Below are 24,026 nucleotides of genomic sequence, written 5' to 3' on the forward strand. Positions count from 1 at the left end.
CCCATCAGCACTTGGGATTAAAATATCAACCTATTGACCTTCCTTTTCAACTAAATGGAAGCATATATTAGATTGGCCTCGTCAGACCATTATATGATAGTGTTTTTAAGCAAACCATTTGCTACCGGAAAACAATAGAGGTACAATATATTTAGTTACTCTTTTACTAGTTCCACTTTTACAAATTATTATTTAGTTCATAGAAGATTTTTACCTTTTAAACTGTAAACACCTCCAAATGCTTTTTTTGAAGTTTAATTACATGGTATTTAGCCATTTAATTATGTGGATGAACTTTCCTGAAAGCCCACAGAATAGAATGGTATTTCTTTTCTCTTTTCTAGTTTTTGAGTCATATAAGTATGATTAGCAAAAGTTCAGTGCTGGCTAGTTGGGCTTCTGGAAGGTCTGACAGGTTTAGGGAGTTAAGGGATCAAGTTCAGGGAGCACGGACCATCACTATAGACCTGATGAGGTAAAGTTCAGAGATCTTCCTGACAAAAAGCGTAGCAAACTAAAATAGGCACAAGTCATGGTAATTAACACATGGATTTTTGTTTCCTTTGTTTGTTTCTTTAATTTTAGGATTACTTTTGTACCCTAAGAGAACATTTTGAGTTGAGTGATCTGTGCTGGAGTAGAAGAAGCATGTGGCTGGGGACTCAAAAAACGTGGTTTAGTTAAATGGCTCTGCTAATGTTTATTTATAACGACCTTGGGTTAGTCACTCCATGCTATGGGACCTGGTTTACTTATTCTCAAAATTGGTGCTTTTTTTTTTTTTTTTTTTTAGGAATAATTCCTTTCTTCAAACCTAGTTTTATAGAGAAACCTCATATATTTGGGCAGGTAAAAGCAGAGCTACTCTGCTTGAAATTAGGCAGGGAGTCACCCCCAAACCCTGCCCACTGAGTCTTTCTCTTAGATCCTGCCTTAGTCTGAGATTCTGCCACAAGATGGTTAGGCTCAGGGAGCACCCTTAAACACTCCTGAGGGAGAGGGAAGAATCGAAGCTGTGAATAAGATCTTAAGGGATAAATCAAAACTCATTTTTGTTTTCACTTTCCTGCCTTTTTTCTTTCTAATTTTTTTTGTTTCTTAGAAGTCCTAGGAAATTGCTTTCATGCCCCACCTGGTAATTGCATTAATTAACTTGTTTGTGAATATGTAATTATCCTTATTCTAATTATTTTTTCTCTGCATGTCACATCCACTCACTTTCATTGACATGTAGATACAACATCTGCATCAGCAATTTTCTTATTTTAATGTTTTAACCTCCTTATTATGGATAGAGCAAAGACACACGGGTCAATGATTTTGTCACAAAGCAGCCATCCGTGGAACCACCACACAGTCCAAGAAATGGAACATTGCCGGAATTCCAGAAACTAAACTTGTGACTCCCCCATTGAATGCCCTAGTCAGTGTTCCCTCCCTTTGTTATTCTGGCCCAGCCGTGGTAGTGGGACACCACTTTTTCCATATCTGATGCTTCACCATTCCTTCTTGGTTTCCCTCTCCCTGCCAGCACCTCTTCAATTAAACTTGCCTGTGTTCTACGTTTATGTCAGTCATCTGAATGACACAAAACCCCTGTAGAATGTTTAATAGAAGTGCTATTAGCAGTCTCAATGGAAAGCTTCTAAATGTCTCATGATTAAATATGATGCTTGCTGAAGGATTTTTTTTAATAGACATGATTTATCAGATTAAGGTGTTCCCTTCTATTGCTAATTTGCTGTATACATTTTTAGCATGAACGGATAGTGAATTTTATCAAACTATTTTTTCTGCAACTATTGAGACAATCATGTGATTTCTTTCCTTGATTCTGTTATGATCCAATTACATTAATTGCATTTTGAATGTTAAGTTCTGTTGTGTTCCTAAAATAAAGCAGTTTGGTCTGGTGTGTTATTTCCTTTCTGAAATATTACTGAATTTGGTTTGCATATATCTTGTTTAGGATTTTTCCAGCTATATTTTGAATGAGATTTATCCATAATTTTTACTTCATTTAAACATGCATTTAAAGCTCTAAATTATTCTCTATGTTAACCGTTAGTTGTATTATGCAGCTTTTGATATATAGTATATTTGTCATTATCATTCAGTTCAAAACATTTTTCTAATTTAAACGGTGATAGTTTTCATTGACCCATAGGTTATTTGGAACTATATTTCTTAATTTAAAACCATGATGATTTTCTATTATCTTCTTGTTATTAATTTCTAGCTGAACGGCATTGTCAGAGACTGCACACTACATGATTTTAATTTTTTGAAATTTGTTGATGCAGCTTTGTTACTGAGAATATGGTTAATGTTTATAAATGTCCTGTGTACTTTAAAAAATATTTATTCTGCAGTTGTTGGGTAAATGTTCTATATATGTTCAATAGGTAAAATTCATTAATTGTGCTATTCAAATAGACCATATCCTTACTGAATTTTTGTCTGCTTGTTCTACCAATTACTGAGAGAGATGTGTTAAAAATCTTCCAATATGATGGTGGAATTGTGTATTTTTTTTTTCACTCCTGTGAAGATTTACCTTAAAGATTGGAAGCTACTTTATTAGGGGCAGAAAATTTAGAAATTTTATATCTTTCTGGTAAATCAAATATTTTATCTCTATGATACGTACTTCTTTCTCTCCAGTAATGCTTTTTTCTTTCAACTTACTTTGATGTTAATGTGATGACCCCTGCTTTCTTTTGATTAGCGCCTTCATGATCACCTTCCACACTTTTCTTTTCAAGTTGACTATATCTTTATCATTTTATGAACATTTATAAGGTTATTTTAAAATGCAATCTGACGATGTATGTCTTTGAATTGGAACGTTTAGTTCATTGACTTTAATGTAATCACTGACGTATTTTGGTTTAAATTTGCAATCTTAGTGTTATATGTTTCTTTTTCTTTCCTTTCTTATCTATTTATGCATTCTATTATTTTTCTTCTGTGTGCTCAGAAAATGTACATTCTTTTACCACTTGATAAAAGATGTACACTCTTTTATCTCAGTGGTTACCTAGATATTAGAGTGTGTATTCTTAATTTATCAATGGCTAATATTAATTTGGCACTTTTTCCCAGACAATGCAGTGATCTTGGAACACTTTAACTCTCTCTATCCTCTTCTAACTTATATGCTATTTTTGTCCTGTATTTTATTTCATTGTATATTTTAATTTCAAGGCATTATGAATATTGATTTATTCAGTCAATATAAATTTACATTTTCCTGAAAATTTGTTATTTCAATACTCTTTTTCCTTTTTACATTTCTAATCTTCCATTTGGGATCATTGTCCTTATGCCTATAAAATACCTTTAGTATTTATTTTAGTGTGGGTCTGATGATGATAAATTCTCTCATATTTGTCTGAAAATCTATTTATGATTATTTTAATTTTCGAATCGTATTTTCACTTGGAATGGAATTTTACATTATCTGAGTTTTTTCCCCAGCATTTTAAAGATATTCTGTGTCTTCTGAATTTTATAGTTTTTGTTGAGAAGTCAGTGGGTACTCTAATTGTTACTCATTAAAAGATAGTCAATCTGTCTCTCTCATGTCTTTCAAGCTGTTATTCAGTAATTTTGATATGATGTGCCTACATTTAGTTTTATTTTATTTTGTTATTTATTTATTTTTTTTACCTTGCTTGAATTTCTTAGGGTTTCTTGATTCTGTGGCTTGATGTTTTTCATTAACTTTGGAAAAATTTTAGCTATTCTCTTCATCGCTCTTTCTGTCCCATCTTCTCTTCTCTGTCACTCTAAATAGACGTATATTAGACCTTATGACTATATGCTCTATGTCTATTTCTTTCTCTTATTTTTTTAAGTGCTCTGCTCTTTTGGTGTTTTCTTTGAAGCCTTTTTTTCCTGATTTATCTTCTAGTTTATCAGTGATCTCTTCAGCTGTGTCTAATCTGCTATTAAACCCATCCATTGATTTCTTATTTTTGGTTATTTTATTTTTCAGTTCTAAAATTAACATCTGGTGCTCTTCCAATAGTTTTTAATTTTAAGCTAAAAAATTTTAATCTAGTCTTTTATTTCTTGAACACAGTAAATATAGTTTTTTAAGTCTGTACATGATGATTTGAGTATATCGAGCTCCTATGGGTCTTTTTTTCTGTCTGTTGTTTTTGTTCATGTTGTCTTAAGTCCTCATCCTCATATGCCCTGTTGTTAATGTTGTATGCCAAACATTTTATTTGCAAAATTCTTTGTAGTGATAATGTGTGACCTAGGATAACATTATCTCCTTCCAGAGAAGGATTTACAGTTTCTTCCGCCAGTTACCTGAGGGTACTGCCAATTTAGGAACACTTTAATCCAACTTGAGAGATTAAACCGATTTGAAACTAAGCCATAGCCCCTGTTAAGACCTGTCTATTTTTTCTTTCTAGTTCACTCTTACTCCTGGTTGTAACCCTTTTGTGGTTCCAATACAAAGGAAGAGGGAATGACCAGGGCCTACATTAGTAGGTTATGGCTTCTGATCTCTATCCCTTTAGCCCCAGAAGATGACCCAAAGCACTTCTCACCTTCTTAGCCGTCCTCTCTGAAACTGACAAATGTTGCCAAAGAAAATGAGCTTGAAAAGCTAGGCTCACTTTCCTGGGTATGTGTACTCTCCCATGTCAAGTCCTCAAGGTTCACTATCTCATTAGCTCTCTGATATCTATTTTTTTCAATTATTCTAAGTGGGAAGGTTGGTTTGAATTACTTAATCTGCTATCACCAGAGGTGGCTGCCTCAGTGAATATGTGTATATAATTTTTGCCCAGATAATTTGTTTTATGAGTTACTCCTGGAGTGTCATAGTCCCTTTATCAGTACTGCTAAGAATATGTAAAATGCTAGGCATACACTCTTACCAAGAGCTATATTAAAACGTTTTATTCACATAGAAAAAACTTAGCTATGGGACATAAGTTCTATAGGTTGAATCTAGATACTTGAGAATGCCTATAAATCTGGGACTTTAAACTCTGCTCACCTCACTTTGAAATGATTATGTAAGCCCTCCTAAACTGGTATATCCAACTGTGAGGCACAAGTTGTTTTTGTTTACAGACTGACCATCTTCCTAAATTTCCAAAGATCCCTTTATGTGCATTGACTTCTGTTCCCTTCAGAAGTCAAACTGAATATATTTTCAAAGGGGCATATAGCACAACTATTTCAGGGCTAGCCTTCATATATATAATCAGTCTTAAGATAGGAACATCTGCTGAAATCTATGCCTGCTAGCCTTCTTGCTCCCCTGTCTACTATCACTGGCTCTAACCCCCACTGGCTTATAGAACTCTCAATTCACATTTTTGTTTTCCATTCCAAGAATCCACAGGTAACATAGTGGTCACCGCTTCTCCACCCTGGTTTTGAATAGATCATGAATATTTTATTTAATTTTACCAGAAGAGAGGGTAAATGTTTCTTTTACTGGTATTTACCACCCTGTTTCTCTCCTCCATGACTTATTCTTTACCTGAGAAAGACATTTCTGGTCCCCAGCATCATCTTCTTTTCTAGATTTTTTGGTGAATTTTCTGACACCTTTGCTTCCAAAATGTCTCCAGCATCCACTTTTTACAAAATCAAGCAAAAAAACAAGAAAATGAATACAAAATGCAGCCATTCTCCTTTATCTCTTTTCTCATCCGTGTGTTTTTAGTAGCCAGTGCCACAGCAAGCCATAGAAGCTGAGGCATCTAGTGCTTCAGTATAATCTCACCTGGGAGATTCCATCACTGCTTTTAATATACATTGTTGCCTATTTGCAAATGATTAATATTTATATCTACAACTTAGACCTTTCCTCTGAACTCAAGACCTGTATATTCAACTACTCCTTGACATATCCTTTAGGTATTCCAATATCTGAAACCAAAATAATGATCTTTCCCCAAACCTGACTCTTTTCCAGTCATTCGTGTTTAAATAAATATCATTACTATCCACTTCCTTTTTTAACAATGTATTTGAATTTTTTTTTAACTAATAGACTTTCTTTCTTATAGCAGTATTTTGTTTACAGAGAAAATACAGAGAGTTCCCATATACTCCCTCTCCTCCTGCCCTCAGTTTACCCTATTATCAATATTTTGCAATGATGTGCTTGGTACATTTTTTACAATTGATGAACTAATATTGATACACTATTATTAACTAAATTTCATAGGTTAGGGTGCATAGGGTACATAGGAACACGGAGAGTTCATTCTTTGTATTATATAATTTCATGGGTTTTGCTAAATGTTTAACGTCATGTATCTACCATTACAGTATCATCCAGAATACTTTCCCTGCCCTGAAAATCCCCTATACTCCACTTATTCATTCCTCTATCTTACTTCCCCCTCCCTGCCTCCTGTAACCACTGATCTGATCTTTTTCTGTCTCCATAGTTTTGCCTTTTCCAGAATGTCATATAATTGGAATCCTACAGTATGTTTCCTTTTCAGATTGGCTTCTTTCACTTAGCAACAGGCATTTAAGGTTCCTCCATGTCTTTTTGGCAGCTTGATAGATTATTTCTTTTTATTGTTAAATAACATTCCATTGTATGGATGTACCACAGTTTGCTTAGCCCTTCACCTATTGAGGGACATCTTGGTTGCTTCCAAATTTGGCAATTATGAATAAAGCTGTTATAAACATCAGTGTGCAAGGTTTTATGTGGACACAATTCTTCAACTCATTTGGATAAGTACCTAGGAATGTACTTTGTGGATCATATATTAACACTGCCAAATTGTAAGAAACTGCCAAATTGTCTTCCAAAGTGGCTGCACCATTTTGCATTCCCATCAGCAATGAATGAGAATTCCTGCTGCTCCACATTCTTCCCAGCTTTTGGTGTTGTCAGCATTTTGGATTTTAGCCATTCTAATAGGTGTGTAGTGGTATGTCATTGTTGACATCTACTTTTACAAAGCAGAATCTTTAGCCCTCTTTGACATCTTTCTCTCCCTCACAATCATAAAAATATTGCCAGTCTGTTCTGCAGATTTTCCATTTACATATCTTTCCATTTTATCTCCTCTCCATCTTCACAGCGGCTACCCTAGTTCAATCTGTCATTGCCTCTGGATTATCTCAAAGATCTCTTGCTCCCTAAACAATGCAACCATAGCAATCACTTCAAAAAGCAAATCTGGTTATGTAACATCATCCCCAAAACTTGCTGGAAACTTCCCAACAGATTTGCATTGTGCTTAAGATAAAACCGAATTTTTTGTCATGACCTACAATGTACTCCATGGCTGTCCTCTACTTCTTAGGTCTCATCTGGAACCATGCCCCTACACTCTGCACTAACCCTGCTGGTCCTATTGAAAGCTTTGAAAGCACTATCTTATGACATTCTATTTCTTCTGCTAGTTATGATCTTCATCCCCACCATGTTCCACTTCACTTCACTCCCTTTGCCTAGTTTATTCTTACTCATCCTTCTACTCTAAGCACAAATGTCACATCTTAGAAAGGTTCCCCTGAGCTCACCAAAGAGGTGAGTTCTAATATTCTCACATGACACCATATATCTTATGTGAGAGTTGTTACATTTATTTTTATGATTGGTTGATATCAGTCTCCCACACTAGATTCTAAATTTGAGCAGGGGTTTGCATGTTTATTTGTTTATGTAGTTATTCATTTATTTTAAATCAGTACATCCTCAGCAACTAACACACTGCCTGGCACCAAACAGATGCCTCATAAAAAAGTGTTGAATAAAGGCTTTGTTACAGCTGATAATGAGATTTAATAGTCAGATATTGAAATTTAGGGGCTTATGAGTTATATAGTCAGAGAAATATAACTGATAATTGGATATAAGACAAAAGAGAAAAAGAAGAAAAAAAAAACTATCATGTTTAGGTGCCTGGTGTTTTCTTTTTCTTCTTACACTTAATGAACCTATAAGGAGGTAACATCTACTTAGGGGAAGTTTCAGGTATCTTAAAAAAATCAAACTGCTGCTCTTATTTCCACTATAAATCCAGGAGGTTTTTCAGTTTTTCTATTTGGATGAAATATAGAATCTGTGGTTTTTAGTCAGCCCTATCCACATGCATTAATGCTCCTTTAATCATGATGCCTCTTTACTTGTATTATCCCCAAGTTAAAAGAACACAAGTGTATGTAGGTCTATGGCCCAACAGGTTACAAGAACATAATAGAAAGCAGCCCATTGTCATCCTTTCACGCCCCTTCCCAGATGTCTCTTCCATGCACTAAGGTTATTTACATGTGCTGAGATTTTGGCTAAACCTCTGACCACATTGTGCCTTTAGAGTTTTTCTCGCTCTAAATAAAGAATCTGTATTTCCTCTGAGAGCTGCAAAGTAGCCAGCTCAGGCCTCTGCACCTTGAGGAAGATTGTGAATTATTAATTAAGGCAATGAGAAAGAAGTCTGCTTTGAGACGTTTCTTTTCTTTTAGAAATCGTCATAAATCCTTCGGATGTGTATCCTTAAGCTCTGATATAGGTGGAGTCACAGTGAAGTCTTCTGGGAAGGCTGGTTTAGCCTGAAGCTGTGCATTCACTTTCTTTTTTTTTTTTAATTTTTTTTTTATTTATTTTTCCCCCAAAGCCCCAGGCGATAGTTGTATGTCATAGTTGCACATTCTTCTAGTTGCTGTATGTGGGACGCGGCCTCAGCATGGCCGGAGAAGCAGTGCGTCTGTGCGCGCCCGGGATCCGAACCCGGGCAGCCTGCATCGGAGCGCACGCACTCAACCGCTAAGCCACGGGGCCGGCCCTGTGCATTCACTTTCAAAGCTTAGTTCCCTGCTGGGAATGGGTGGGTATAAACTAGATTGCACAGAACTATTGACAGACTTTGGGAAGACATTGTTCATTTCAGTGGAGGCTGGCATTCACTCAGCCATACATTTGTCCATTTACTTCAAAATTTCTAAAATATTTTTGGGCACCAGATATGTGCAAAGTATGGAACTATCCATGTGGACATAAAAATGATTTATTTAGCTTGCAAATTATAAAGAACCTACATGTGCAGTGGGCTATGTATTGTGTGAGAATGAAGCTTAAATTGTGAGTGTGTACTGGGGTTGGGTAACATGGTGCTCCATAATTTGGCCCTCATTCTACCTATTTGATCTTATCTTCTGTTTTTCACTTGGCCAGTGATTTTCCATATTTACTGAGAGGAGCTCCAAAGAGGGAGCTCTGGGACTATGGGGAGGGAGTTGTCAAGAGACAACTCAGCAAGCAGAGGTCCAATCTTTCACTCTCCTCCTCTTTCCACTGCAGAGTTTTGTTTGTTTTGCATTTTGTGGTCCTTCATCTGATTTCTTTGGAACGAGTTAGTGACATTTTTAAAATTATGATTCCAGGATAAACCATCTCTTCTAGTCAGACTGCTCACCTTTATTGTCTCCTACTCTCAATAATACACATATTGCAATTGTTTGCATGCGTTTGCTCATTGTTTCTCTTTCCTGCTTCCAACTTGGAAAGCCCTTTCCATTTTCTGTGTTTACTATATATCTGCCCATGGAAGATCCCTGTTTCAAGGCTCAGTTCCACAGAAGCTTCCTGAAGAAATCTCACTTGAGTCTGTACTTATTTTCTTTTAATCATCAAAATGTTGAGCATAACTCTAGGATCTTATAGTATCCTTAGTACATATTTGTTGGCTGAATGAGTATGTTAAAGGACAAAATATAAAAGAAACTGACATGTTATCTGAAAGACAACCCCTGTGAGTTCAGCTGTAGGAAGTATACAGATTTTCATTTATTAATCTGAATTTTGGAGATTTTATACCATACCCTTTTTACATAAACGAATAAAAAGAGTTGGGGAGGGAGTATAGAAAAAGCTAAATAGGTTTCTTCAATGGAAACTGGTTTCTAAGGTTTCTAAGAACTATCCCATACACAGGACTCCTGAGTGTCTGTTTAGCTTTAAAGAAGGACATTAATTCACCACCCTGGCTAGTCTGGCAAATATTAGAGCTCTTCTTAGAACTTTAGAATTTATAAGGAAAGATTGCTCTTTTTTATAATCTAGTTTCTTCTATTTCAACAACTGAGTAAAACTTTACTGTGCTTCTACCTACTCTGAGGAGTATAAGGGAAATGAAGTTGAATGAGACGTGGTTTCTGTGTCTAGAAACCCACAATTTAGTGGAGAGATCATCTCAAAGAGAAGAAACACTGTAGCCAATGGTAGAAATTACAGTTGAAAAAGAAAGTACAGTAGAAGAGGAAGAGATTACTTTTGTCTGAAAGGGATCCCTAGCAGACCTGATAGAGGAAGCATTGCCTAAAGACTGCAGAAATTCAATGGCGGGAAATGTGTCAGAGTATTGAAGGCTCAGGGGACATCATATGAAAGGTACAGAGTCGAGAAATTGTAGGAAATATTTGTGATGCAGTGAATTGCACGTGACCACAGCACCAGTTACAACAGGGGTGGCATATGAGAGGTAACTTGGAAAATCTGCTGCAGCCAGTTCATATAGGATATTTGATTTTATTTTATGTGCAGTTGAGGGCCACTGAATGTTTTCAGAAGAGGAATTGTATGATATGATAAGGCTTGGGTTTGGCGCTAACTTTGGTGACAAGACAGAAGAGGAGAGAGCAGTTAGGAAACCTGAAATGCCCCTCATAAGCCTTAATGATGACTGGACCTAAGACAATGGCAAGGAGACTAGATTGAAAGACTGAGGGGGAGAAATACATCAAGATCCAACTGACAGGATCTGATGCCACTTGGATGGGACAGAGAAAGAAAATATTTTAATAGCAAGATAAAGTACTTGAAGATGTCTCCCAAGTTTTGAGCCTGAAATACTGGGGAGATGGTCGTTCTATTTACTAAGATGCAAAATATAACAGATAGAGGCAATATGGGGGCAGAGAGGAAGAACTAGTGGGGGAAGATGATGTGTTTAGTGGTGCATATACTGAATTTCAAATGTTTTTAGGTTACCCATGAAATGATGTCCCACAGGTACATGGTCTGAACAAGGAATGGAGGGTTTATTTGGGAATCATTACTACAGAGTGACAATTAAGTCATGGAGAGTGGAGGACAAAGAGAGAGCCTAGAACCCTTATGGATACCCATGGAGAAACTGGCTAAAGAGTAGACGCTGGCTAAGCCCAATCATGAAACGAGGAAAATACCCTATCAAGGACACCAAGAGAGGGAGTTACGACTAGCAGATAGAATGAGTAGATGAAGAATGCAAAGAATGCTTGAATTTGCTCATCAGGCAGATATGAATGATCTAGAAAATCAATTTCCCTAGAGAAAACAGAGGGTGAACTCAGATTGCATGAGGTTGAAGAGTTAATAAAAGGGGAGAGATGGGATAGGAGCTGGAGGAGGAAGCTGGTCAGAGGGCTGACTCTTGGAATATGCTTTGAATGTGTTTGCAGGTGAAGGAGAAGGAAGGAAAGAATGATCACAGGAATTAAACTATGCATAAAAGTAATTCTAATCATACTGTAGAAATAAGTAGATATAAGCAAATGAAAGTAGGCCTCTGCCAGAAAACAGACCCAAAAGATAAGAACAGTGGAAAACAGATAGGTCAATTTAACATGAATGGGCATAAGAGAGCTCTGCCGGAAAAGGATATTTGGCTCAAGTAGTTTTGATCACTGCAGTTTTGGTCACATATGGTGTGCACACACTTGGAGGGAAAACAACCAGCAATAGGGTTATCTCCAAGGAAGGACTAAGGAGGGGCTAAACAAAGGAGCCTGGGCACCAGCCACTCCCCATATTATGATGACATGATAATGACAGGAAGTGTGGCCTGATACAGTTCCAGCACAGGAACCTGGAGGAAGTCCTGGGCAGGAGCCTGGATAGAGTAAAGAGAGAGAACAAAGGAGGGAGGGGTTTGGAGTTTTACAAAAGGACATAAATCCAAGCTGGGACTCTGAGATTATCTAGGTACTGCAGGCTTGTCACCTCACTCTCTGATTTTGGTTGAAATCAGTATTAAATTAGAAATCATGTAATTGTGAAACCCAGCAACTCACTGTTTTCCTAGTCAGCATTACTGATTGGACTTTGAACCAGAGAATGGGGGCATGTGACTCTCCTGGCAGCCTGGATAGGGGATCTGGCTCAGAGAAGCCAAAGAAGCCTAGGTCACTCTTCTTTCTCTGACTCAGAGTCCAGGAGGACTGGGGCTTACCCATCTGAAGGGTTGGAGGAGAGGTAATCAACAGATGGGGAGAAGTGGAAGTTGTAAGTGGCTGAGGAGAGACGGTTGATTAAGCTAGGCTTCTTAGGATGAGGAAGGAGATTCAGTCAAAAACACAGGTAAAGAGCAAATCATTGGATTTTGAATGAGGCAGAACAAATGGTAAGAAGATATAGTAAAGGGCTGATTTAGAAAATCTTTGAGGTTGAAAGGAAGGGATCCAAGAGATCCATTGGCCTTGAATTTCTCTCAAACTGTTGGTGTGGGTAAGGGTTTGGGAACTTGGGAAGAACTGAAAGAGGTTTTCAACCATTTCTCTGGGGCATTCAATGGAGTGCTTATGAATGAGTTACTAGGACACGTGAGCAAGGAGCTAGGAAGGTAAAATGCTAGTGAGGGCAGCTGAAGAAGTTGATGGAGGCCAGGAAAGGGCCAAGAGCTGGACAAGGTAGAGGAGGTCTGGAGACTGAAGGATGCGCTCAGTTGTGCTCAAAGAGTGGGACAATGATGAAAGTCCAGAAGGACTGCATTCTGCTCTTCAAGTCAACATTAGAAATATTATGTTGTGCCTCTTCATTCAGCTGGGGTAAGACTCCTCGTATTATCTCAGTGACTCCTGCCATCAAGAGGAAATGCAGTAAGATGGAAATAAATTCAAACCCCCAGAACAGCTGTCCAATAGAAGTATAATGTGGACTTCACAGGTACTTTTAAAATTTTATAATAGGCACAATAAAAAATATTAAAAGAAACAGATCTTAATATATTTTGTTTAACCCAATATATCTAAAACACTATCATTTCAACTTGTAATCAATATTAAAAGTATTAATGAGATATTTTACTGTTTTTTTCTTACTATGTCTTTCAATTCTTGTGTGCTTTATTCACTTTTAGTGCATCTCAATTTGGATGCCAAAATTTTTATCAGAAATACTCGATCTGTACTTAGATTTCATATAACTTACTGCTGAAAAAGTGGATTCACATGTCCAGGTTGTTCCAAACATAATTTAAATTCTAAAAGTTTTAAGTCTACATTGATATTAATTAAAATGAAATAAAATTAAAAAATTCTGTTTCTTAGTTGCATAGCCCTATTCAAGAGCTCAGTAGCCACACGTGGCCAGCGGCTGCTGCATTGGACAGTGCGGTTCCAGCACATTGCGTAAGCACTAATATTATTAAGCAGTTATTGACCATCACTGGGGTTTATGTACTACTTTATTGAGATTAAGGGGTGAGAATTAGACTCTGCCCTTTGGAAAATAAGACCATGAAGGTATGAGAGTGTCGGCATCATATTTTCGTTGTTTGGGAAAGTGCCAGGAGACATACATATAACAGCATTGCCATAGCCTGCCGTAAAGAAAGTTCCCGTGTTTTTCTCTCACATTCAGATAATTTATAAAGCTGACCTTTCTTGTGAAAGTATAGCCCTGCCTTAAGCATTAAAACACAAATGAGGATAACTATATTATCAAATTATTCCTTCTATTTCCCAAGCCCTTTTGCTAGACTGTGGACCATTGATAAGAGGCTTCTCAAGTTATCTTCCACTTTCATTATTTTAAAAGCATGTAGCCCTTGTTCTTGCACCAATTAGTAAGCCTGGATAAAAGGACGTGGTGGAAAGCAGAGAGATCCGCATTGTTGTTAGCGTGATTTATACTGCCTGCTCTGTCTCACCTGCGTATAGCTCATAATCAATTTGCCCATAAAGTTGATTGAGCTCTATGGGAATATTTAGATGAAAGAAACTCTGTAAATGCCAGGTATTTATTATCTTCATTATGGTCATATAATGTGGTAATAACAGAAATGTTACAATTGATTTAATGGAGCTCTGTAATTTGAAGCAAGTCTTTAGAGTTATTGTTGTGAACTTATTTCTTGAATTTTTATATCATTCATGTTGTTTCATCTGTGAGCTTTCTCATATAGAGACCAGATGCTGAGTAGATCTGGTTTCTTTTAGAGGTATATCAGTGTCCTACACATACAGTTTACAAAGAACAATTGCATACATTGTCTGTGATTAGTTACTTGTAAAGAAGGAAGAATTGTGTGATTTGCCCTATTTTAGAGATGAAAAAAGTAAGGCCTAGAGATATGAAGTTTAAGATTACACAAGTAGTAAACGGCTGTGTGAAAACCCAGTACTTATCCCATTTTATCACAAATTCACAATTTCTAAATTAGGTGTTAATGTATAATGTTCCAGAAACTTCTTTTATACTAAAAGAATGGCTAACAGCACAGGCTCTGAATTGCAATGCCCCTGGTTCAAATCCCACTCTGCCGCTCACTAGCTATGTGATCTTGGCCAAGGTCCTCTCAAAGCTGCAGTTTCCTCACTCATAAAAGGGGAATAACAATTGAATGAGATTTTTTAACATGAGGCTGAAACGATTGCTCAATCTTCATTTGTGGTAGAAGAATATGGATATTTACGAGTATGGCATGTTAAATAAATAACTGGAGACATTAACACTGGGTATGAGAACCGCTGTGACCTGAATGACTGAACCACCTGAATACTTATATCTCTACCAACCCCTGCCCAAGCCTCTCTGCCTGTTACCCACCGCCTCCCACCTCCACTGGCCTCTTTTCAAAGCTTTGAAACTGCTAAGCTCTTTCCCTCCCGTGGAGCCTTCGCAGAGGTTGGGCCCGCTGTCAAGAATGCTGTCTAACAGGCTCGTTGCTGGGTCCTCCCTCCCTCACTCCCTCCCTCCCTCCCTCCCTCCCTCCCTCCCTTCCTTCCTTCCTTCCTTCCTTCCTTCCTTCCTTCCTTCCTTTCCTCCTTCCTTGTCTTAGGTTAAATGTCATCACCTTACAGAGGCCTTTCCCAATTTCTCCATCTAAGGAGACTCCCCTTATCCCCCACTTATCCCCTATTACTAATCTCTGCTTCTTCATAGCCAATATAACAGTTTGTTACTAAAATTTTCTTATTGACTGAATTAGCTTAACTTGTCCACATAAGATTTACCCAGCAACATTCTGAGAACTGTATATAGTGTGTGCTTATGTTTGAATATATGTATATCAAATTTTGCATTCTGCTTTAATAACCTAGCGTTTTACTGTGGATATTTTCTGGTCATTAAAAATATGTTTATAACAACATTTTAATGTTTGTGTATTATGTGGTCACATGGGTCACGCTGGCTTATTTAACCACTTCTATTTTATTGTATATCTTCTTTTCACTTTAAAAAAACTATTTCAAGAAACATTGTTATGCATATGTTTGTACATAAATCTCTATTGATACCTTGGATTATTTCTTTAGGATACACCATGGGAAGTGGAATTACAGGATTAAAGGGAATATACTTTTTTAAAGACTTACTACATATTGCTAAATTTCTTTCTGGAGAGATTATAACAATTTCTTTTCCTGAAACAGTGTTTGAGAACATCTGTCTCACATTCTGTGAGCATTGAATGTTATTCTTCATAAATAATGCAATTTTATAAGCCACAAATATCATTTCCTTATTCTAACTTGCATTTATTTGAATACTCAGGAGTAATCAGATTTTCATGTTTATTAGACATTTGTATTTCCTCTTCTTGAAATGGGCTTTTTATTCATTTTTCCATTTTGGTTTTATGTTTTTCTTATTACTATTGCCAATTTTATATTAAGAATATTAACCTGTTGTCTCCAATATTATTGCAAATATTTTTCCAATTTATTGCTTGATTTTCAATTTTGTTTATATTTTTGATGGATATGCTTTTAAAATTTTTGTACACTTGAGTGGGCTGAACTTTGCCTTTATGGTCTTTTCCTATTCTTTTTATATTTAGAAGGTCCTTATGTATGATGTGATCAGTTAAATATCTATCAATTTTCTTGGACATATTTTAATTTTTTCCACTTATGATTTAACTCTTTAGGCCTAGTAAAATATGTCCTGGGGTATGGTGTCACATGATATATGCTAATTTGTTTTTTTTTTTAAAGAAAATAACTCTATATTTTCTGAATATCTGTTTCCTCCTCATTGGTTTATGGTGTTTTATCACATATTCTGTTCTCATGTATACAAGAAGGCTAGCTGGAAACCTACACTGGTGCCTTTTTTCTGTACTTACCACAGGTTTAAATTATGTTTTAATAACTAGTAAGACAATTTCCCCCTTCCTACTCTCCTTTTTCAAAAATTTTTTCACCCATTATTACTTGTTGATACTTCCAGACAGAGAACCATCTAGTCAATTCTGGCAGGCTGAATAATGGCCCTCAAAGATATCCAGGTCCTAATCCCTGTAACCAGTGAATGTTACCTTATATGGAAAAAAGGGTCCTTGCAGATGTAATTAAATTACTGACTTGGAGATGGAGAAATTATCCTGGATTATCGAGGTATGCCCCGGATGTAATTATGAGAGTCCTTTTAAGTGGGAGGCAGAGGGAGATTTGACTACAGAGAAGAAAGTCCTGTGAAGATGAAGCACAGAGAGATGTGGAGATGGAGAAAGGGGCCGTGAGCCAAGGAGTGCAAGGAATGCACCTCCAGAAGCTGGAAAAAGCAAGGGAAAGGATCCTCTCCTAGAGCCTCCCAAGGGAGCAAGGCCTTGCTAACCCCTTGATTTCAGCCCAGTGAAACAAATTTTGGACTTCTACCTCCAGAACTGTATGAGAATAAATGTGTGTTCTTTTAAACCATCAAGTTTGTGGCAATTTATTACAGCAGACATAGGAGACAAATACGTCAATTTAATAAAAAATGCTCATGAGATGTTTTTGAATTTTCATTAATGTCATCCATTAATATTTGAAGAATTGACATATTTAAAACTTCAATATTCCCTTCAAAAAAATATATCTCTTATTTTTGAGTAAAATTTTGTCGCTTTTTGAGAAATTTCTTGCACTAACATTCCCAAGGACAGAGATTTTCATTTTTCAGAGAATCAGCAGTATATTTTTTATAAAGTGTATTTTCTTGTTGATAAACGTAGAGGGAAAATGAGTGTCATTAAGATTGGCAGGAGCTGGGTATTTAACCGGTCAACTTCTATAATATTATATAAGGAGCAACAATTTAGTTCCTTAAAAGAGGTTAGCTTAAAGAAGTAAACTTACAGTTTTCTCCAAATTATCTTATTCTTTTGAAAGGCTCTACTGTAAGCAGGTTTTATTTACTATATGATTACAGAGGAAGAATAAACGGGAATATAAAGTTGCATTATCTCTCTAAAATACATTTTTCTACATTGCTTCAAAGCATACCCAAAATAATTCTTCAAGACTGAAATCATGTTTTTCCCAAAGACATAATAACTTTGAGGTTTCTGGCATTTTATACATACTCATCTTCTCTGTAAGCATTTGATATTTTATTGTCCTTATTTTGATAATAAAGTAACTATTTCAATGTGATGTTAAAAATTATTCCTCTGTGTTTCAGAAATATTTACTGGAGGAAATTCTGACGTGTCAGAGTGGAGTTAATTATTCACAGATTCGTAATATGATTTAATGAGACATTTGGGCAAGTAACTTTTCTAGCAGATGGTTCTGGTAGGTGAACGTCAGAATCCTATAGGAAACTTAAAAAATGCAGATGCCTTGGTCTTCCTCAGAATGTCTGAGAGGGAGTCAAAGCACTTGTATTTTTGAAAAGCTCTGCATGTGTTTCAGGTATGCACAATGATTTCCTTACCTTGGGTTACATAGCAAACCTTCAGGACTTAGAGATTTTCCTGAACTGTAAAGCACCCTCAAAGGCCTGTTATTTGTCATCTCACCAAAGTTACCATGTGAATGTGTTCCATTCTCTTTCAGCTAGGAAAAGAACATAGCTACCTTTCCTGCCCCCAGAAGTATCTCTCAGAGTTTTCTTCTGTATAGTAAATCCTATTAAGGGTCAGAAAGGGCAACTTGAAATACTTAATTTTACTTTATTTTATGGGGTATTTTTTATGAAAATGCAGCATTTGTGAATTGAGGATTAAAAAGTTCTCCAGTATATTTCTTTCAAATGTCAAGGGTATATTGTTTCCAGTTTATACTAATATTGTGAATATAAGTTTGATGGGAAAATGGAAAATATTTTACAAACATAGTAATCTTGAGGGAAGGAAGTATGTCATCTTTTCTTTCTGACTTTTTAATCCTAAATCTTCTTCAAGGAACTGTTTGAACTCAGCCTTCTCCTTAAAGACTTCTAACATAATTTTCATGGTAACCTTTATTGTTTCTAATTGTGAGACATTTGAAATCATTTTGGTGCTGGAATACTGTGATTTCTATTGTGCTTTAATTATTACATTTTTTAATTTACATTTTTATTTTTCTCAACAGCTTTGAGGCTCTTCAGAGCTGAGATCTTTAGTACCCTATGCAGTGCTGAGAATATGGTTAAGGACGATTTAAGTGCATGAAACTCATATATTGAATTGAATGAAATAAAAACATCTTTCTTAACAAAGAAACCGACATTATCAGTTTCAACTAGTCAAACTGTCACTTTCCTTTTTTTCTTTATAGTTAGAAAATTTAGGGAGACTAAAGAAAGTGACCACTTTCTTCGTGCAGTGGGTTCTCACAATATGATTGCCATTTTGGTGGTTTGAGTAATAGTCTTTTTTACAAGAACGCATTTCAAAAGCTACTGTACTCATCTGTAAACAGCAAAACCAAACTTTTTAGCTACAGTAGTGTGGTCTGGTGTATATATTTATATTCTTGTGTCTGTGTTTGGTTTATGTGTGTGGGGAGGTGAGAGGAGAAACTTTCTTTGCTGTAATTATCACGGCAATAATTAGCAGGGAAACATACAACAGGTATGTGATTCAAGAGAATTTAAATCCATTATTATCCAAGACATTTAAATCTCTTAACTGTGCTTAATATAACCGTAATGCATCACCTGTGTGGATGATTTCTTGACAACACTGGCTGAATTTAATATTTATCATAAACGCAATGTTTGTTAAAGAAATGGCATCGTAAACACTCTTTTCCACCTTTATGGAAGTAGAATTAAAATGTCTTTACAGAATACAACATTCTTCTCTTTAAACTTCACAGAAGGGCTCAGTGAAAATAGGCTTTCACCACAAGTTCCTTTCCCCTTATCTTTCTTTCCAGCTGTTCTGATTCTCCTAAAAATCAACTTCTCTTGGTGGTTTCTATTAATGGGTAATAAGACCATTGATTTAAATCCTTGGTTACTCTCTTTTTGCTTTCAAACCATTCTAGCATGCTTCTAGTTAGAATAATGATTGCAGTGATAAGTCGATGTGAGAGGATGGTAATTTTATATATTAATGCTCGTCAAGCTTCTTAGATTTACATTAGCTCTTGCAATAATAAAAAAGTTCTAATAGTAGAAGAAATATTTATAAATATCTGAAATATATATTGCCTTCTAGCGAAACTAGAGATCTACATAAACCTTGTTGGGATTCATTTCGCTGCAACAAAACATGTATTTCCGATACTGGTAATTAGTAAACTTAGATTACTCTGGTGTTCTTGTATTCAATTCTCAAAATGTTATATTCTGATCAGGTCTACTAGCTATGTCTTTAGAGACCGTCAAGGGAAATTTAGTTATAAGACAAATTTAAAATAATTGGAAGTCCCTCCTCCTCTATCTTTTCTCCTACAGCTGCACAAACACACATAGACACACTTATATTTACTACTTCTGTCCACAGAGTCTCAGTGACCTGGTGACTTGCTCTGACATGTCTGGTAACAACTCTGAACTAGAAGATGTATAGTTTTTAATTGGGAGTTGCCATGTTTTCAAATTCTTTAGCGAACCATTACTTAGCATGGAGTCACTTTGGAATCAATTAAATATGAACCTTTGTCACATCAGTATTCATTGAAAGGCACTTAGGTGATTAAAGACCCTTGGCCTCTAAATATTTGAATACTTACCGGCACCAGCCATGTAGAAAGCCTTATTAGCTCTTTATACTTCCAGGGATGGCAACGTGAAAAAGTAAAACAAAATGAAAGGAAATGTAATTGCCTCCAAATAAATGTTCCCTCAGCATCCACATGGCTTGTGCTCTTCTAAGGGGGCTATAGTGGTCCCCCCTTATCTGCAGTTTCACCTTCCATGGTTTCAGTTACCAGTGGTCAGCCGTGGTCTGGAAACAGATGATTTTACTTCTGACCTATCTTGAGATGGTCTGTATTAGCCCAACGCTACGTCACAATGCCTCAGTCATTCACCTCACTTCATCTCATCAGGTAGGCAGTGTATTATCTCATCAACACAAGAAGGGTGAGGACAGTACAATAAGATATTTTGAAAGCGAGAGAGACCACATTCAAGTAAACTTATTACAGTATATTGTTATAATTGTTTTATTTTATTATTAGTTGTTGGTAATCTCTTACTGTGACTAATTTATAAATTAAACTTTATCATAGGTATGTATGTACAGGAAGAAAACACAGTATATATAAGGTTCAGTATTATCTGGGGTTTCAGGCATTTACTAGAGGTCTTGGAATATATGCTCCCCAGATAAGGGGGACTACTATACTATTCTCTCTCTAGCTCCCCCTACCTTCCGCTGCTAACCTCTGAGGCTTCCCAAGCTCTCTGCTTCTGTAGTGCAGTGTTTTCTCACGACAATGCAAGATAAAAATAAATGAATACACTTACAAATTTTCATGATCCAAGTGGGATTTGGTTAAAATATATATTTTACATTTAGTAAAAGAAGCAAATCTTAGCATGTTTACTATTTCAAGAATTGCCTTTAAATAAAAAAAACTTTTAAAACATGTTGGAGCAAATGTAAACAGGTACATTAGAATGACATCAATTTTAGATAATAATTTATGATCTTAATCATAATAACTACTATTTATTGAAGGAATTATATGAGAAGCTGTGTGGTGTACATGTGCTCATTTCATCTTCTCAACTCCAATGCTATGAGGTAGGTACTATCCTCATCCTTGTGTATGTTTGAGAAAACTGAGGCTTGGAGAAGTAATTTAGATAATCTACAGAAGGTTATGCAGTGTGCAAGTAGTCTGGTTGGCATTAGAATCCAGGTTTGATTAACATCAAAGCTCTTTTCTTGACCAATAAGCCCAAATGACTCCTCACGTAGGTTCCCTAAGTGTCTACAAAGAGATTTCTTTAGGAACTGTTCAAGGTGTGAGCGAATAACTATTTTTTTGCCTAGATAGTCACTGAACAAAGTTAAAGCTGTTACAAAGAATACCCTTTGCTCAAATTGTTTATAATTCATAATTTTTTCTGTTCAACTGGGACTTGCCAGTCCTTAAATATCTGATGCTTTAGTGAAATCCAGTCCTTTAATATGTAAAAGTTGTAATATATAGTCTGTATATTCAAAAATACATATGATCCTGTGATGTTTGGGTAAAATTTGCAAAATGTTTATCTGTGCTTGGTTTGATAATCAAGTCATTTAAAAATATTCCACATCATAAATGTCCTAATTTAAAAGAAGAAATATTCTTTAATGAATTGAAACAGATGATTATTAAAAAAGAGATACTTTTTTCTCTAACACCATAATAATGATCATTGACAGTTATTAGTGAGTGGCTAATGGTCGAAAGGGACCACGAAACAATTATTATCAGACCAGAAAATTGATTTATAATAAAAAGGAGTAATACACATTGGCAAATATAAAAAATGTGTTTTGATATATTTGAAAAGAATGAATGCCATTCCATCCAAGATTCTGTATTTTTCCTTCTATCTAGTATTTTCTTTAATCCTACAAAAATTATTTTAATCTCAAATAATATAAAATCTATATGTTTATTAATCTGACTGAGGCTTAATGAGAATTAAGATTTGGGGTTTTTCTGCTGTTGGTGAGGTCCTCCTATGTCTCAGTTTTGTAAATTTCCTGCTAATATTACACAATTTTGTCAAGAATGTTATGCTAAGCATTAATAGGCATTGAGAGAGTTATGCTTGAAATTTTACTCAATATATTGTTCTGCAATTTGATTTCAATCTGCAATATCATGAAGCTCAGTATTTTAGGTGTAGTGTTGTTCATATATTGCACATCGCCCTCTTGTCTTTTCAACGTACAGTTTCCTTCTATTTCATACTTTCTAGATCAGGGACACATGTCAAACTTTCACGTGGTTTAATCCTGGGTACCGGACGCATTGCTATTTGGGTACTTAGATGGCATCTGACCATCTCGTGGAGTTCGGGTGGAGAAAAGAAATATCTCTGTGTGAGACGAGGTGCTAGCAGAAAGGATGAGAATGTTTTAGGTCAGTCAGAGTTTGCAATAAGGTAAGGTGAGGAGAATTCTGCTGAAATATTTCTATTTTCTCTGGGGAGCACAAAGCAATATTACGACTTACGGTGAAGAGTGGGGAGAGCAAGCTTAAAAGGGATTGTAACAACATAGAACAGGTGCCACAAGGAATGGGAAGGGGGCTGGCTGGGGACAAGGTAAGTGATAATGAGCAATCCTCAAGCCCCCAGACCTGTATAGCCTGTGCAGATTTGCAATATGGCCAGAAAGCGATTTCAGGATGAACACTGATAAAAGCCACCTCTGGGCTGCCAATGCTTAAATATGCCCCGAAATTAATTTCAGGGGCTAAGAATGTGCCATTTTTTTGTTTACACTACTCTATTAAATTAAATATATGTAGTAAGATCATTTTTCTATACGACTATAAGAAAAGTTTTGTTAATTTTGAATTTTAAAATAATGTCAAATAAACCATGGGATATCAAGGCAATTGAACACTATACATATTAAAAAGAATAAAATAGGACTGTCTGTGCTTACCTAAGAGGATTTCACAAAGATAGTAAATAAAATCTTGACATAGTGTGTATAATACCATCTCCTTGTTGTAAAGAAGCTGTGGTTAAAACATACCCCCAGAGTGTTCCCAGTCTGTGGGCATTAGATAGAAGTCTACAGGGTGCAACTTTGGAAATTGAACATGGCTTCATAGCAGCATATTCCTCTGTTTCTCAGGCTGAGTGTCTAACCTTTCTTGAAGAATAAGTGATAAGTTGGGAGGCTGCTCACCTTAACTATATCATGTAGCAACAGGACCCCAATGGAACCATTTGATGAAGGGTATGGGTGTAACTTGGAGATTTAGGTCTGGCTAGAAAAGGTCAGAGCTTTATTAGAAAAATTTGTGTCATAAAATGGAGGAGCCCCCAAATTCTGACTATTAGTGAAGCATTGTGAGAAGAGGAGAGAGGGAGGCATTGTTGATTATCCTGGGCATCAAACTGTAGGGATTTTGGTCTTTGAAGCCTCAGTGCTCACTTGAGCTGCTGGAAGTAGTCCAGGGGTGATCCTCCCTTTGTGGTTGGTGGCTGCACAGACTAGGTCCTGGGAGGTACCTCCCCTCAATTAGAAGGCCTCCATAGCCAGTCCAGGGCCTTGGAGGGGTGCCCACAACCTTACTTTGCTTCTAGGATGGTGATTTTGGTCAAAAATAAGCCCCCGATATCACCCGGGCAGCAACTCTTCAACACCTTGTGGACTACAGTATGGGATGGGTTTAGAAACAAACAAGGGGGCTTTTGTTTCCAGCTATCTGACCAATTCATGCTAACTCTCACTGAACTCAACTAGCTAACAGATAAAATGTATTTTAAAAGTCTGCTTGAAGGTACTGAAAAACAAACAAACAAACTAATGATGAATTATCAAACCAGAATCCTGAGGTGGACAGAGGCATAGGGAAGAAAGCCTGGCATTCGGGGAGGTTTTATCCTACGGGATAATGTACTGAATGTTGAGAAGGTAGATATGCCAGGAGGC

This window comes from Diceros bicornis, chromosome 12, assembly GCF_020826845.1.
Source record: "Diceros bicornis minor isolate mBicDic1 chromosome 12, mDicBic1.mat.cur, whole genome shotgun sequence".
Taxonomy (NCBI): domain Eukaryota; kingdom Metazoa; phylum Chordata; class Mammalia; order Perissodactyla; family Rhinocerotidae; genus Diceros; species Diceros bicornis.